The 17402-nt window shown below is 38.1% G+C and overlaps 1 pseudogene; it reads left to right on the top strand.

The window, feature by feature from the left end:
* The first annotated feature begins 450 nt into the window (after positions 1–450).
* Positions 451–1069, top strand: LOC101645867 (annotated as a pseudogene).
* The last annotated feature ends 16333 nt before the right edge of the window (positions 1070–17402 follow it).

The following is a 17402-nucleotide window of genomic DNA, read 5'->3' as shown; positions in this document are numbered from 1 at the left end:
AAGAGGTCTTCTGTAACAGATATACCTACTGATATATCACATAACCATATGCCACCAATTGCTCATGTTCACATTTCAGTTAAAGCTAAAGAAAATTAAAATAAGTCCACAAGATCCAAAAAATGACTTGGAGTCTATATCACCTGAATTTCTAGAAGATCTCAAGAACAGATTTGACACACTGGCCATTAATGACAGAGGCTTGACTTTAGGAGCACCTCAAGAAAATAATTCCCTCAGCTTCCGTCTTCTCGGCTTCCTTAGGGCACCTCCACCTGCCGGAGCTGAGCCTTCCCACGCCCTGCCTAGCCTCCTGTCGGCCTGCCTGCTAACCGGGCTGCAGAACTCCAATGAGAGGAGAGGTGGGCTCAGGTCTCTGGAGAACCGAGGTCTGAGTCAACACCGTACCTCTGTCCCCAAGGACACTCACGCCCTCCATGCGGAGCCACGATGGGGAACAGAACCGAAGAGGATTATAACTATGTCTTCGAGGTTGTGCTGATTGGCGAGTCCGGTGTGGGCAAGACCAACCTGCTAACCCAGTTCACGTGCAATGAGTTCAGCCACGACAGCCGCACCCCACCATCGGGGTGGAGTTAGTTCTCTACGCGCAAGGTCAAGGCCCAGATCTGGGACACGGCTACCGAGCCATCACGTCAGCATACTATCGTGGTGCTGTGGGGGCCCTCCTGGTGTTTGACCTAACCAAGCACCAGACTTACGCCGTGGTGGAGCGCTGGCTGAAGGAGCTCTACGACCACGCGGAGGCCACCATCGTCGTCGTGCTCGTAGGTAACAAGAGTGACCTCAGCCAGGCCCGGGAAGTGCCCCCCGAGGAGGCCCGAATGTTCGCTGAGAACCACGGGCTGCTGTTCCTGGAGACCCTGGCCCTGGACTCCACCAACGTTGAACTGGCCTTTGAGACTGTCCTCAAAGAGATCTTTACCCAGGTATCCAAAAAGAGGCAGAACAAACAGCACCCGGACCAATTCCATCGCCCTGGGCACGGCCCAGGGTGCACCAGGACCCAGGCGCCGGGGAGAAGAAGGCCTGTTGCATCAGCCTCTGACCTTGGTCAGCACCAATGAATCCTCCTCCGACTGATGTCACATCCTCCGCCCACCAAGCCCCAGGCTCCGCCCTGCCCTGTGGTCCATCCGGGACGTCAGCATCCACACAGCCCCCTGGAGCTCTGAGGTCTTCGGTCCCACCACAACCCTCTGTATAGTCTGCTTGCAGACTAGGCCCGACAATAAAGCTGCGTTTTGTAAAAAAAAAAAAAGAAAAAAGAAAAGAAAAGAATTCATCGAGAGGAGAAAAAGAACAATTCATAAGGAAAGCAAAGCGTCATTAAAAAGACAGGAAAGAAGTAAAGATCAAAGTGGATGTCAGAAGAGACTCTAAAACTTGCTCTTAATCATAGAGTAGCTAAAGAGAATGGAAGAAATTATGAAGTCAACGAGCTTTAGAAAATTTCAAAGGGCAGTTCAAGAAGACAAAACCAAATACTATAATAAAATGTGCAAAGACCTAGAATTAGAAAACCAAATGGGAAAAACATGTCTGCATATCTAATCTGAAAGAAAATCAGGTTTTATCAAAAATGTTCTTAAGCATCATTTAGTCTCTCCTTTTCCAGGATAAAGAAGAGTGGAGGGAAAAATTATGATGCAATGGAACAAGTAATTTAATGGACTGTCAAATCACTCACATGTTTGCCTCCATGACTCTGAGACAAGAAAAACTAGATGATGTCTGACTACCACTGCCAACTGCCATAACAAAGATCACATGAGGAGGTCAGGATTGAGTAAGAAACAATGTGGAATAAAATGGAAAATCACAAAGAAATAGTTCAGGTAATAATATCAGACGTACTTGGCTGCCTTTACACCTGGAACTAACGTCACCCATGGCTCAATTTTTTAGCCAATCAATAGGCATGTCTATAAGGCAGAATAATCATCCATATGAGAAAAAGAGGATGCATTTTCCAAGGTCAAGAAGAGTTAGGAAAGAAGGAAGAATTGGAATAGTAAACACAGAGAAGCAATGGGATAAGTAATGTTACAGTATGAAGGCTGAAATAAATGCCATGAAACATATTTGCTTGAATGATTTAATCTAAAACTGATTTTATATGTAATGCTTTACTTAGTTTACAAAAAAAGTTGGGTTTTTATAAAAAATTCTTAATTTCAGAGTCTATATTTGATGTTAATGACAATACCTTTGATTAATTCTAGTAGATATAATTCACTAAGTTACCCATTTTTTATTCCATATTATTTATCTTTTTTCTCTAAAATAAAGTCCTTACGTCATTGCTTGTTATTGCAGTTACATAATCTGTTGTCATTTGAGACTTAAGAGTGAAGGGGTGGAGTTTGGCCTGTCAGCCAGGTCGCAGCTTGATGACCTCATTTGGAGGCCCTAAGGAGATGAAAAGCTACTGGAGGCAGGGCACAAACTCCCTATTTCCTGGAGACATTGCTGCGGACAAGACACATGGAGCTAGGTTAGAGCCCTGGAGCCGAAGGAGCCACGTGGAGACCCCTGCCTGCACTGAGATGCTTCCACTGCCACTGGATCCACAAGACTTTCCACCCACTGGCCTGTGATCTTCCTGCCTTATACATCATTGCATATGTTTCCTGAGTCTGAAAATGACTTTATAGATTGGTATCAAACATAAGGGCTAATATTGGACTTTGGACTTGATCTGGACAGGACTGGGATGTTTTCTCAATATTCAATTTTTCTTGTATATAAAGAAAGCTCTTTCGTATACACATATGAGTGTCTATGAATTATTTCTCTAGTCTACCTGGGCTCTGACTCTGCAACTACATTATCTCTGGAACACACATCCATTTCCACTTTCTCATTAGCATGACTAGTAAATGTGTATTGAATGCAAGCCATTGTCGAGGATCTATAATATGTTATATTCCTCTATATAAGGTTTTATTTTCCAGTAGTCAGTTAAACATTTATTTTCCAGTAGCCTTGGCCATAGCTTCTGGGCAAGGCCTAATTCTATATTATTTTAATTATTAAACATAACCCTTACCCTCTGGAGAGAAGCCTTTTTAAAGTCTCAACTCCATGTTCGAGTTGTTCACCAAAGTTATTCCAGTCTGGTTGGAATACAACTCCAGGATTTCCATTTGTGAATTTCTAGTTCCGCATTACAGATTCTGAGATATCGGTTCAATTCCTTATACCTCCTAGAGTCTTTCCATGCACATGCACATCTTATGCCAAGGACGTGTTCAGAGTTTTCATGCCAATTTTAAGGCTCTGTCTTTGATACTCCCTTCTTTTCTACACTCACCTTCACTGTCCCAACTCTCAGCTCCAGTTGGCAAAACCAAAAGCCAGTCTCTGCTTTCCCATCCAGTAAGACAGCTGCTCTCAGCTTGTGTTTTATTTCCCTGTACTCAGCTTGGAAACTTGTTTCTAAGTAAAAGTAAAGGTAAATGTATAACTGACCTTGTGCGCTACCCTTCTCTCAAGAATTGGTAGCCTTATCTTGTTTGATCTAATGCCTAAAGTTTATTCTACATATACTTTGTGTTTATAGTTGTCTTTTATTCTTCTTTAATTTTTATGATAGGGTAATGTGTCTCGTCTCATAAGAATAATACCAGCTACTTTATAGTGTCTGAAACAGGAAGTTCCAGGTATTTTTCTTATTATAAATATAATATGATTACCAATTCTGACTATCAATTCTGACCCAAAGTGACCCTATAAATATCTTTAAAACTTCATTGCATAATCAATTTCTTATATTTTTATTACAACCTATGTCATTGCATATTTTTGACATAACTTTCAATTTGCTTCTTTCTAGAACTCTTGATAAATATAGAATTGAATACATACCTCCCAACTAAATTAGAACTCCCATGCACAATGAAGTTTTGGAGTTAAGCTTATTTCTTGACCCATGTAGTTATAGACCAGCTGAGTCTTTCAGTGAGACCTGGTTTTATGTTTGGTGACAAAACCAGCATGCTTACTAGAAACTAAATTGAGAAAACTAAACCTCCTGTTGCAGCTCACGAATGCTCATGAAACGTAGTGACACTTGCCGACTGCCATGGATACAGGATTTAAATATGAAACTTAGATGTTAAAGTCTGTATATCCTATTATGTGTTCTCTCAGCCACAAAATTGAGACTCTCTAGGATTTGAAATATAGAGAGTTCATTTTTTTTAAATGCCAAAGTGTGACAGTGAAATGAAATGCGACCAATTTGCAGGCAAAGGTCGCCTTTTACAAATTGAAGAGTTTACATTTTTCTTTAAAGCTTATTAATATATGGAATGTTAGTGAGAATGCTTTAATACACACTGACTTTGTCGAACTACTGCTTATGGTTGAGTGCAGGTAAAGAGCCCATTTTTGATGTGGCACGGTTTGCTGTTAAATCATGTGATGAACCGAGAAGAGGCCGCAAAAGTGTAATTCTTGGTCCAGCTTAGGAGACCTTAGAATTTCCTTGCTTGGAGGAGCAAGTCAAGGATCCAGTAATTTGGCTGTGGTTTAGATTCTTAATTTCCAGCCAAACCTCAAGTTGCTCAGAACAGGCAAATATACATCTATTTTGATTATAATTTTGCCAAGCATTTTTTAAAACAGCCTATACATGAGAAAAACAGAAAAAGTAAAAGGGGTATACTTAATTCCGTTGAAGATGTAATTAGGAGCTCAATTTTATCAGACATTTAAGATTGTATTTGATCCCTTTTTTCTAATAGAAAATAATGACATGCCAATTGTATATGATTATGGATAGCTATTTATGAAACTGGGTCTCACCTCTATACTTAATTACATTTTGTTTGGAGGTTAATATTATATTACAACTGTGGCTTTTATTTGACTCTATTCTTATAATTTTCTCTTTCATTGGCCTTAGTTTGCTTGCTCAAAGACGCGGCTATTTGTTATTTTGTCTGGATCCTCCCCCACCCTCCACCCCTCCATTTTTCAGGCCTATTCTCTAGGGTTGCATTATTATTCTTGATGACTTTCAAGACATTTATGGCTAGAAAAAAAGATATAATTTATTTTTGCCACATGATGAAGGCTTTGATAAGCAATGTATTTGTAAATTAAATAAAACTATTCCACATATTTTTGACTCCTACTGAGATTTGATTTTTATATGGTTTATCTCCCTGCCCTTAATAATCTCTCCTACATCAGCTCATTGTAATCACTAAAATATGTCCCATTTCAAGTCATATAGGCTTTCATCACATCATGTTTCTTCTTATTTTGCAAAAGAATATATCGTACTTTATTTATTTACAAGTACCATGGAATTAATGCATTTTATAAAGGCATGAGGCTCAAGAGAGATGAGATTAGATTCATGCATAATGCAAACAACTGGACACGATGAAATGTTAGACTTATATTCCACAACCACACAATCTCTTAAAAATCTATCCCTTCATTTGGTCCAATTGTTTTCATTATTCAGAAATCATCATTTGCTAAGTATTTTACAAGTTAGTCTAAATTATACTTCATGAGTCTATTTAAATTAAGAAGTCATATAGTGCATTTCTATTACTATTCCATGTTACCTGGAAATGAAGTCAATTGGAACCTATTCTGATATGCCAATTATCAAAGAGATTCTTACTTCTATTCATGGAACTGTGTGGCTAACAACTGGCTTGGAAAGAACATGACAGAACTGGTCAAGTTGTGGTTATGTGCTCAATAACAGATATGAAGAGTCCCTAGGTCCCTACTCATAAAATTACACTTTTGATCAAACAGCAGAAGCTCTATTTTTTCGCCTTAAAGTTCTAAGTGTCTCAATGTGTTTCTTCAGATATTACAAGGAGTGCAGAACACTGTAGGCATTTGGATAGACTAGACTTCTATTAAGCAACATAATTTGAATATGAACAGTTTTTAGGAAAGCTTTAGACACTTTTTCTTTCATTATAGTCATGCTAATTGAGTTTAATAATTTATTCAACATAAAAGATTGTCATTTATAAAATTACTCTTTACATGGGACACACATCTGATCCTATGAATCTGAATTGCAGATCTGGTCTTGCCACTGCGCTCATAGAACTCTGAAACCATTATCCAAGTCTTCTGATTGGTTTTAATTATCTAGTGCAGCTGTGACAGAAGTACCCCAAGTGGATGGTCTTAATAAACAGACTTCACCCTGCCACACTCTGTGAGGCCAAAAGTCCAAAATCAGGTTGTTGGCCACAGATGAAGGCTTCTTTTTCAGTTGACACAAGCAGAAAGACTCTTTATGAATGTTCCCTTGAGTCCAGGAGTTGCTCAGCACAGGAACTCTAGATCCAAATGGCTTGCTCTTCAGTTGGCTCTTCCTTCTTGGTGTTAGTGGATCTCTAGATCTCTGCTCACTTCTCTCTTCTTTTATATAGTAACATAAAGGTGGTACAGGTCACACCCATCAAAGTTGTAGGCTTTTTAATGCATAGAATAATTACATAATATTAAGAGTCATGATTGAATCAAGTGACACATATTTTGGGAGACACAGTACAATCCAAACAATTCCTAAGCAACATAGAATTAAATAAATGAAACAAAAGAGGGCCTAAGTCACAATTTTGCATCATTTTAGGTGCATGTAGAATAGGAACATCATTAATTCTGAAAGACTTGCTAAATATACAGAATAGCATAACAACACGCTATCATGTAATACATCTTCATTATATTTGCAAATGTTTTAACACGCTTATTTATATCAGATTATGATTTCCACTGACATTAAGTTGATTCCCACTCATAGGTACTATATAGGACAGAATATAACTTCCCCTTTGGGTTTCTGAGACTATAAATCTTTCGGAGAGCAGACAGCCTATCTTTCTCTCTTGGAACAGCTGCTGGGTTTGAATTGCTCATCTTATAGCTAGTAACCCAATGTATAACCCACTACACCACCAGTAGTTTTAATTGTGATTATTTAACAGCCTATTTTCCAAGAGTGGTATCCACCAATTAGTCTACAGAGGGGCTATTCTCTCTGAACTTTTAGTTTATTTCAGTGATTCTAAACCTTCCTAATGCCGCAGCCCTTTAATACAGTTCCTCATGAAATTATTTAATTATTTAATACAGTTAATTATTTAATACAGCTCCTTATGAAATTATTTTTGTTGCTACTTCATAACTGTCATTTTGCTACTGTTATGAATCAGGCAATACCCAAGAAAGGGTCATTTGACCCCCAAAGGGGTCACAACCCACAGATTGAGAACCGCTAGTCTATTTGTTTAGGGGCAAAATGCTTTCTTAAAACAATCACTTGCAAAGAATTACAGCTGATCACAATGATTGACATAGAGTAGAAGGGCAGTGAAAAAGAGGAGAACCTTCCACAGGAGAGTTTGAACCAGCAGATGGAAAATGGACTCAAACATAACAACAAATATGAATTTGGTGCACGATTGGGCAGTGTTTTGATCCATTGTATATGGGTGGCTATGACTTGGCAGTGGCTTGACAGTACCTAAACACAACAGCATGGCAACAAGTAATAGGATTTTTTTCCCTACAGTCTTTTTTATTGGCACATAGTTTATGTATCATATAATTCAATAATTCAAATGTTCAATTATATTGTGTTAGTCTGGGTAGACTAGAGAAACAAGTCCATAGAAACTCATATATGTATAAGAGAGAGTTTTGTATAAAGGGTAATTGTACATTAAGAAATCATTGAAACCCAGTCGAGCCCAAGCCCATAAGTCTGATATCAGCCCATATGCCTGATACCAATCTATAAAGTCCTCTTCAGACTCACGAAACACATGCAATGACGCCGAGTGCAGGACAATTGCAGGCCAGTGGATAGATATTCTTTGGATCCAGTAGTGGTAGAAGCATCTCAGTGCTGGCAGGGGTCTCCACGTGACTTCTCCAGTTCCCGGGGCACAGGGTCTATCAGTGTAGTACCATGTGTCTTGTCAGTAGAGCATCTCCAAGGGAGTAAGCAGAGAGAGAGATAGTTTTGCCTGCCTTCAAGAAGGAATACAGGATTTCCCAGAATTATCAGAAGACCATAAACACAAAGAGGCCTCATTGGCTATGATCCAATTGACAGATTACACTCCACCCCTTCACTTTTAATCCTCTCAAATTGACACCAGATTATGTAACTACCAACACATCAAGGGGCATTGTTCAGTCACCAGCACACAAATCTATGAGCATTCCCTATCTCCACCACCCCATGATTAAATCCCCTTTAAAATGAGGTGTGCAATCACAATTAGTTCTATTGCTCCATCCCTGCTCCTGCCTTCATTATAGTTACTCCTAAAATCCCCTTTCCCTCCCTTTCGCCCACTCCCCCTGCATCCCCTATAATCCCATGTTTCACTTTTTTTTCATTATATGTCCATTCCTCCTGTGTTTCACAGCTGGGAAACCCAAAAGAAAACAATAAAAACCCAAAATTACACTAAGGTGGTATGGATAAATCATAATAGGACAAAGAGAAAATTACAAATAATGCGTAAGAAGAAAAAGACCCCAATCAACATTCTAAAAACCAGGGAAGAAATTTGTCTGGAAACAAGTAAGAGATACTGGCTCCCAGTACAAATTCAACTCATATCTAAATGGGGATCAACTGACCAAGTATTATGTTCGATCCAACATAATCAAGATTGCAATGGCCTCTGCCTGACAGTAAGGCTGTTTGAGACCCTTGCCTTTGGCTACAGTGGATCGCCCAGTGGCTCATTCTCATTAGATGCCCTGCAGATGGGTTTTGGACTCCCACTGTCCACTGTAGTCTTCTACAAAGTGTGTGTTCATAATTTTAGCTCTGATAGTTTTCACCACATTTGAATTGTTTTAATTGTCATCTTGAGATCACACAAGCTAGTGTTCTTCTTCCCTGTGGACTTATTTGGCTCCTTGTTTAGATGGCTGTTTATTTGAAAACAAGCCTTGAAGATCCCAGACACTATTCTGATGGATAGCTGGGCACCATCTACCTTCTTCACCACACTTTGCTGCAGCACCCTAATCTTCAGTGATAATTTCCTGCAAGTGAGTATTGTATTGAGCAAGGCCATGATTTAAGAACTAATTGTTCTTAAGTTGGAACTCAAACTTTTTATTTTAATTTGCTGTAACTTGGGAGTTAATACATATGTCATATCATTCCATAGTTCAATCATGCTGAAAATAATTGTACAAAAGCTTCCATAATCAGTCTCCAAACATACTTTTCCTTCCGGGACTTCTTGACATCATCTCCTTAACTCACCCACCCCTCTATATCAACACTCCCCAAAACCCTTGTTATATTTTCTTTCCCTATAGGCTCAACTTCCCTGGGTTTCATTTACTAAAAAAAACCCAACAGAAAAGCCAGTAACACAGCTTCAAGTGGGTGACCCCCAGTGGCAGTGAACTTCTGAGATATACCCTAATATAATCAAATATAAGCACATATAACAGAATGGCCATCACAGGATTGCTGAAATACTACATATGTTAATACAACATATAGGACACTGATGTACTAGACCATTTTTGTCTGCCAACTGACAGTACTCCTCTTAGTACAGCTGTCTTCTACTTCTTCAGACACCATGTGCTTTCCACCTTAAGTTCTTGGTTTATAAGTGTGTCTGAGGTAGAGTCCAATTCACCCAGTGGGGTTTCCATTTGTGATCTCACCAATGCAGCCTCTGGAGCCTGCCTTGTGCCCCAAAGATCCATGATTCAGTATACCAGTGTTCTACGGCACTCTGCCTAGGTTTCTGAAATCCCCCCAGACACCCTAGGTCAATTCTGCCCACCTGCTGCATGCCACTAAAGGTGCTCCCCACCTAAGGCTCCCAAGAGTATCCTCAGTCTCATCTCTCCACATCTGGGGGATCAGTTCTCCCTCCTCTCCCCTCAGCATACATGCACCTATGTTCCCTCAAACTTTAACAGAAAGTTTGGTGTTCCAGGTAACACTCAGGACCTCAGTGTTTAGCCGAGGCATATTGTACTCTTTCTAAGTTAAGATTGGCCACATCCGGCTGAGGGGAAGGAGTCAGAAAACAATACCTGCAGCTGGAATTTGAACTCACCACTCCAAGAAAGAGGAACCCTCTGAAAGAAGACAGCCTAGTTCATAGATGAGACAGTTCCTGACTGTAAAACACCCCTTAGCCTGTTGCTTTAGGAGTCAGATTTTGATAGACAAGGTCTACTCAACCTTCCTTGGGTGCTACCACTCAATAAATATCTCAAATTCCCTCACACCCCTTTCTAATGAACTAACTCTCTTGTAACAGGCTGTTCAAATCTCCTTCTTTGAATAAACATCAAAGTAGCAATTGCTTTATATAGGGATAAAATGAAAAGGAACAGAATAGACTAAACTAACTGGACTCCTTTTTTAATGAAGCAATTTAATTCCAAAACAGAGCCAAAGACAACAGAAGTGTTCCTGTCGTCTGTGGTTGCAAACGGAACTGGATAGACCATAACTGCTCTGATGGCTGAGATGGGATGACCACTTCATTTGGGAATTGAGGAAGGGCAGGAGGCTCAATTTGAGCCAAGTTGTACAAACAGAACAAGGGAATACTGTATATTTTAAATCTGGAATGGTGTGTGTCAGTTTTGTATCTTTTTACCATATTTATTCAGTCTTTATGCTGAACAAATAATCAGGGAAATTAGATTATATGAAGAATGTGGCATCAGGATTGGAAAAAGTTTATTAACAAACTTTGATATGCATATGATACACCTTTTCTTGCAGAAAATGAAGAGGACTTGAAGCCCTTGCTGAAGAACATCAAATATTGCAGCCTTCGGTATGGATTAAAACTCAATGTAAAGAAAACCCAAATCCTCACAACTGGATCAATAGGTAACATCATGATAAGTGGAGCAAAGATGGAAACTGTCAAGAATTTTGACTTGCTTTGATCCATAATCAATGCTCATGGAAGCAGCAGTTAAGAGATCAAATGACACACTGCAATAGTTAAATCTGCTGCACAAGGCGTCTTCAGTGTATTGGACAAGAGGAATTGACACCGTGACTCTAACCATGGGCTCAAGCACAGGAGCAGTGCAGACGAGGCAATGTTGTCTTTTGTTGTACAGCTAATTTGATGGCACTGAAAGACAAAAACATTCTCAGCAGAAGATTCAACTAAGGCATACGTGTATTTGTTGACTATAGAAATTATGAGACAAGAAAGAGTGGAGAAAACCACAAATTTAGCCATAGAAAATTAATATGGATTTCTACCTAACTTACAATTACCCAGAAACCGGTGTGCTTGTCCTAGACTCCTCACTGATCATTACTTTGGTTGGTAGAGGCCCTCAATCATTCTCAGCCCATATGTTCCTCCTCTTGCTGTAGTGACACTATATGCACAAGGGTAAGTTTCAGAATCTCTTTGCTTTCTTGTCTTTCTCATGACCTTTTGCTTCTTCATCCATGATGTTATTGACATCATCCTACAGCTCTCTGATGTGTCAATGAGTCAACTCTAATTGAGATGGTTTCTTCATTTGGATAGGATGCACTCAAGGTTATATTTTTGGCTTTGAAGAACTTGGTTTATTTATTTTTTTGTTCAGCTTCAAACTGAACATGTGAATGAGTAATTGATGACATATTACATAGTCACTGCTGGACTTGTTTTGCCTAATGATACTGAAATATACTCCTGTCATCTAACATCGAAGACTTAAATAAAATAGCATAGTATTAATTTTATTCTTCTGAAAAACTAGCTTTTTAGAGGCTCAGGGTTTTTTTTTAGGGGGGGCGGATTCTCTTAAAAACCTAATCCATAGCTACTTTATTTAAATTTCAGAAGGCAGGAACTATCTTTAATTTGCACTTTGTAACTTAAATTTTCAGATCAACACGGATTTCAAGTTGCTTGCTTAGAAAGTAGGTTTTGAAATGAGATTGGCTGTATAATTCCAGCAAAATTACTTAATCGATCTGAATCTCCATTTTCACATTTCCTTATTTGGAATCTGTGGGATGGGATTAGGGAAAAAGAGAGAAACAAGGGTCATGGCTTCATGACTTATTCTGGAATTGTTACAGAAATTAACAAGATGACTATGGAATATGTAATTCTTTTAAAATTACTCAATTACTGTCATAATTCTATAATGTCTCTTTATCTTGTTAAAATATGATATCGTTTTAAAATTAAAATGGACTAATACCCACAAATAATTGAATAAAACCTTTGTAATGTAAATTTTAGAATTCATGATGACTTCAATAAAATAAGACCTGCCCTTAAAGGAGGACAACGGGATGATGCTGTGCATATAATAGAACCAGGGTACCTGCCCAGGGGAAAAATTACCTATTAGAAATGTATTTTAAGAATGTTATTTTACCTACAAATTAATCGTAATAAGTTAGAAAAATTCTACCTATACATTTTTATAAACTATAGTCTAGGATCTTTGTGAAAATACCCTGGAAAACATAACATTTTTTTTCTGTGAATTGTTCTTACTATAATTCATTTCCCTTATGAATGAGTTCTTGTCTTTTTATCCACAGCTAAAATAGTTATAACATATTTAAGCATATAATACATATCAAAATTTTGAAGAAATTTTTATAAAATTAAGCATATGCCTAATTTGTAATTCACTTAAAATCTGTTCTCAGGGCTTAAAATGTGTACAAAAAGCATCATCTGAAAATGTCTGAATTTAAAATGATAAACAATCCATGATTATGGATTTTGGCAAAAGTGAAGTTTGCTCTTGCCACACAGATCTGCATTGCATTTATTATAACATTTCCATTAGTACAATACAGCAGGAAAGTATCTGCTGTTGCCAATCTGAATCAATGATGAACTCAAACTCAAAACCAAACTCACTACCATGAGGTCAATACATAGAACTGCACTGTGGGTGTCTAAGACTGAATCTTCACTTGTCTCTGGGGGAGGGAGCAGCTGGTGGAGCTGCTGACTCTGTAATCAGCACACCCAAGTAGCACACCCAACCACTAAGGCTCCCTGATAGGACTGAGGTAGTGGTTCTGTATTTGTATATTCATGTTCGGATAGCATGATTTTATTTATTAAGGATTCTAATGATAATAATTCCATGACTCATATTCCCTATCACATCCAACAGAATATTTCCTTGTTATAATTTATAATTTATCAAGGATATGGCAAGAAGTTTTTCTTCAGACTTACAAAACCTGCTCATAAGCACCAAAGATATTTTCTCAACAACTTGTTACTGTATATAGACATCATTATGACAGGATTTACAGCCACGAATACTTTCAGGTTTTTCTTTCATTTACTGGGGGTAAGGGAGTGGAGGAGACTTGGTTTCTTTCCTCTGCTTAACTCTTTGAAAATGAACCTTCGTAGAATAACTAGGTGGTATATTAAAACAAAGGAATAATTTTAAGATGATTAATAGTTCACTTAGGTAAACGTTCCACTTGTTAGTATTTTTTTTATTATTCCATTTATACATTTAGGCAAAAGCATGGAAGTCCACATTAAAATATTAGATTGGGAAAAATAACAATGGGAGTTATCTATAAATAAGTTCTAGCTATATGATCTTTCATAATAATTTACAATTTTTTGTTTTTTAAAAATTGTCCAGCTTATTTCTAAAGCATATACTTTATTGCCTTTAAAGTCCTATCCTTCCTTTTCCCTGAAACTTCTCTCTGCACAATCCTGAGATAAATCTCGAAAGGGACTGAGGGTTGGCACAGTGCTGCCAATAACCACTGGAGACCTTAATTAGAGACCTCTGACAATGGAGGCAAAGTTCTCTCTACAGAACTTGACTTGAAAACAGTACCGGGTACTTGGCATGTGATGAAATGCGAAGAAAGGTGATATAACAGTCAGGTGAAGGGTTGACAATGAGAGCAAAGAGTGAGAGCCTATCTGTAGCTGATCCCTAGCATAACCTAAGATAATAATGCAATCACAGCTCTAGTTTTAGATCTCAAATATGCCTACATTGAAAACCCTTTTCCTGAAATTGTCTTAAATCAATTCCATAGTTCATCAAAAGCAATGGTTTGGGCTCACGAAAGCAAACTTTGGCTCACAAACTTTCTTGGCTCATTAAATATACTTTAAATAGCCTCAAATCCTCCACTTTAGACTATAAAACACCTTTCAATTACAGAACACTGGAATATGTTAGAAAGCAAAAGAAAATAATAAGAGAAAGAGAAGCCTCTGTTATATCATGCCCATTCCTCTCTTGGGTACCCCATTCAGGAAGTAGATGTAGTTGACATTGTTGTAGGCAAATTTCGGCCACCAGGCAGTCTTCTTATTTGGAAAAGTTAACAATTTAAATGGAATCATTGAAATGTAATTATTAAGTAATCAAGTTAGCACCTATTATTCCCCCACCAAATGAATAGCAATCTGATAGAACATATTAATTTATATTGGTCACAAAATCTCGATAACCATTCAGACAATGATTAAACTTCAGGCTCTCAGGACAATTTTATCCTCTTAAAAATTAGTGAGGACATCAAAGACTTTTGGGGGAGTATAGTAGAAAATAAGAAGATGAAATCATAAAATATTAATTTAAGTGCAACATAAACCCATTATGTATAAAATAAACTTTATATATGTATTTTAAAAGGACTATCTTGTATTTTCTCACCAAATGCACGAACCATCAGGGAATTTTCTCATGTGGTTGTAGGGGCTGCCAGTTTCAAAATCATGAGTTTGCTGTCAGTCTGGGACTTTTTCTAACTTCCATGATTGCAAGAACTGATGAATCCAAATCCACCAGTAAAATGCATTCTGCCAGCTCACAAGGCTGCAAAATGCCGGCAAATCAACTGAGACAAAAAGCTGCTAACTCAAGTCTCCAAGAAGCAGAAGTCAGAGTCAGATGAGCCAGATGTGCGATCCAAAACGAGAGAGAGAAAACTTTGCCAGAGCTTTCTTGTGGTTTGGATGTAGACAACACTGTCAATGGAATTAAGGGCAGTGTTTTGAATCAAACTTTCAAGTAAAGCAGCCACTCAAGATTCAATGCACCTTAATCCTACCCTAGTGAGCTTGTTAGCTTATGGTGCCAACCTGGCCGATAAGCATATGTGGGGTTAATTGAAGTGCAGAAGATAAATGGCTTGGTGAGCCTCGCCTTTCTAGTTCTCGGGTCTCTTGTTTTCTTATGGTCGGACCAGGGTGCAGTTGCCTTGGCCAGTTCCCTGCTTCAGCTGGCACAGCTCACTTCCTGCAACATCCCCAAGGAGAAGCTACCTGGACCTACCCCGCTGCAGCCCTGGGTGCTGGAGCAGCCGTGTGGAAACCCCTGACAGCACTGAGATGCTTACACATTCACTGACTCAGCTTTCCTCCTGCAGTCGGCATCATTGCGTCTGTTTTGTGAATTACTATGAATAAGAGCTAACTTAATGGGCCATATATGTAATTCATTGTATGCACCTCAGATATCTTTCTACATTCACTCTCCATGCATCCCAACACGAATAATAACTTGTATTTTCCCTCTTATTTGATATTTATCGTTTATCTCATATCTAAATCTATTGTTATATACTCTATTATATTTTATTTTTCTCTTTTTATCTTGAGCTTTCTCTTCTCCACATTTGATGCTCTCTTTGTCTTGATTTATCCATGTGATATTATAAAAATGATGTGCTTTTCTAAAATTATTATTTGGGTATCCTGGAAAGATATATATGTCTTATTTTTTCCTCTGTAAGTAGTCTCAGTTAATGGCACTATAGAATCATACAAGCCAAAAATAGAGAACAATCCTTGATTCCTTACATTATCTCTGTCAATGCTTCCAGTTTTAGAGTCCTCTTAAAAAACACCCTAATTATATTTTTTCAACTTTTTTTTTAGTTCCAATACCAATTTAATGGAGTCTTTCTCTTCATTGATAATGTTGCAACAATTCACTGATTGGTTCTTTCCTGCTTCCCCAATTGACCACCTCCATCACATCACCATCACCATTACCATCAATCAATTATCCATTCAGAGGCCAATTTGATTGAAGTAGTAGGTATTGTTAATGACATAGTTTGATCCCCCTTTTTTGCCCCAGTATAGACATACATTACACCACTGTTGTGAATTTTGGATTATAGTAATGGGGATCCAACCCTGAACTTCCCTGGGGAATTTATTTCTGTGAGATAAGAGCCCCAGAGTGGAAAATGGGAAATGACCAACAAAGGTGAGGTATAAAAATCTGGTCCCACACTTCAAAGTCAGTCTAACCCTGGTGCAACTTGTGATCCAGAGCATTCCTGTGGCATTAGGCTGAAGTTCCTCTGCAGTTTGCTTCCCTCATTTCCATTCTCCTGCCTCAGGCTTACCTAAGACAATAAAACTCTGTCAGGGAACCCAACAGTAGACAATAAAAATCCAATATTTCTAAAGTAAGTACATTATTTTTCCATGTAAAATTCTTCAATAGATTTCACTCTTTTTCCTCAGGGCCCACAAGACCCTCCTTTAATCGCCTTACTATCGCAAGCATGTTTGCTCTTGGTATTTCTTCAGTCTGGATTATTGTTCCTTATATTTTTGTAAAACCAATTTGTCATGATCAGGTCCTTCAGTTCTAATAATTTCTCTTCCTAGAGGCCTTTCTGGTCACTTACATGTTTGCTCTTGCTTCCTTCTTCATTCTGTTAAAATCACTATCTACTATCTTCTTCAGAGTATGAGTTATTATTGGGAAGTGTGTGTTCTTCTATGTCATGAGTTATTATCTGTCTCATCGCTGGCAGAGCTGAGATTGCCATGTCAGCATTTCTGAACTTTAGATCTGGATGTGTCACATAGATTCTCAATAAATTTTTGTTTCACATCATAGTGAATACAATTAATTTAAATGTAATAGTTAAAGTATTATAATTCATTAATTTATTCATCTGTTTATTCAATAAATATTTTAGAACACTTCTTTTTCCAGAACTTTTATTATTGTTATAAATGTGAGAAACATGTACTAGATGTTGTTAGTGTTTTCCAGTCTCTGATTTTCTTCACCTTTCTGGGAATATAAAAATTTTTTAGCCTCTTCTGAGGTTAGGTGGATCCATGTGATTGAATTTAAATGGAATGAAATGTAAGTGACAGTAAAAAGAGACTTCCAGATGTTAGGCATTATAATGCATTTTGCTCCTTGTGAGCAATTTGTGTATGTGTGTGTGGCTCAGCTAATTGGATGGAAAGAACTAAGCAGGATAGCGTCAGCTGACCCTAGTAGAAACTAGAGTCAAAAGATGGTTTGAGGGAGGAGACCCGCCAGCCAGGGCGCAGTGCAGCAATGATGAAACATACTACTTC

Source organism: Echinops telfairi, unplaced genomic scaffold, assembly GCF_000313985.2.
Source record: "Echinops telfairi isolate 266 unplaced genomic scaffold, ASM31398v2 ScPeMD7_3533;HRSCAF=4204_0, whole genome shotgun sequence".
Lineage (NCBI taxonomy): Eukaryota > Metazoa > Chordata > Mammalia > Afrosoricida > Tenrecidae > Echinops > Echinops telfairi.
Note: the sequence above shows the minus strand (reverse complement) of the source record. Positions and strands in the feature narration are given on the sequence as shown.